Below are 827 nucleotides of genomic sequence, written 5' to 3'. Positions count from 1 at the left end.
TAAGGGTCTAGGTCATATCTAGTCCATTTTGGTTCTTAATCAATGTAGTTCCTCGAATAAGTGCATAAGAATTACTAGATTTTGATTTTAGGTCATTTTTGTTTTTGTTATGTTTCTTTCTGTCAATTTTAGTTCTTATATTTGTAGTTCGTCCAATAAGTGCCAAAGTCTCAATACATTAATATTTTAGGTCATTTTGGGCTTTACTAGATTAAGGGATTAGGGTTTAGTGTTTAGGTTTTATGGTTTAAGGGTCTAGGTCTATTCTAGTCCATTTTGGTTTTTATCAATGTATTTCATGAAATAATTAAAAGCATAATTCTCAATGGATATAGATTTTATGTCATTTTGTTGTTTATTAGGTGTAATCTAGTCTATGTTGTTTCTAAAACAATGTAGTTCGTTTAATATGTGCAAAAGATTCAATAAATTAAAATTTTAGGCCATATTGATATGTTTCTTTTTTTTTCCGTTTTAGTTCTTATTCATTTTAAGATTTAGGGTTTGGGGTTTGGGATTTAGGTTTTAAGATTAAGGGTTAAGGGTCTAGGTGTATTCTAGTTCATTTTGGTTCTGAAAAAAATGTAGTTCGTCGAATAAGTGTATAAGTCTCATTGGATTTAGATTTTAGGTTATTTTGGTTTTTGATATGTTTCTTTTTGTCCATTTTAGTTCTTATTCATTGTAGGGTTTAGGTTTAGGGTTAACGGTTAAGGGTTAATGGTTAAGGTTCTAGGTTTATTATAGACCATATCTCTTCTTAATCAATGTAGTTCGTTGAATTAGTGCATCAATCTAACTGGTTTTAGATTTTGGTTATTTTTGTT

Source organism: Cicer arietinum, chromosome 3, assembly GCF_000331145.2.
Source record: "Cicer arietinum cultivar CDC Frontier isolate Library 1 chromosome 3, Cicar.CDCFrontier_v2.0, whole genome shotgun sequence".
NCBI classification, from domain to species: domain Eukaryota; kingdom Viridiplantae; phylum Streptophyta; class Magnoliopsida; order Fabales; family Fabaceae; genus Cicer; species Cicer arietinum.
Note: the sequence above shows the minus strand (reverse complement) of the source record.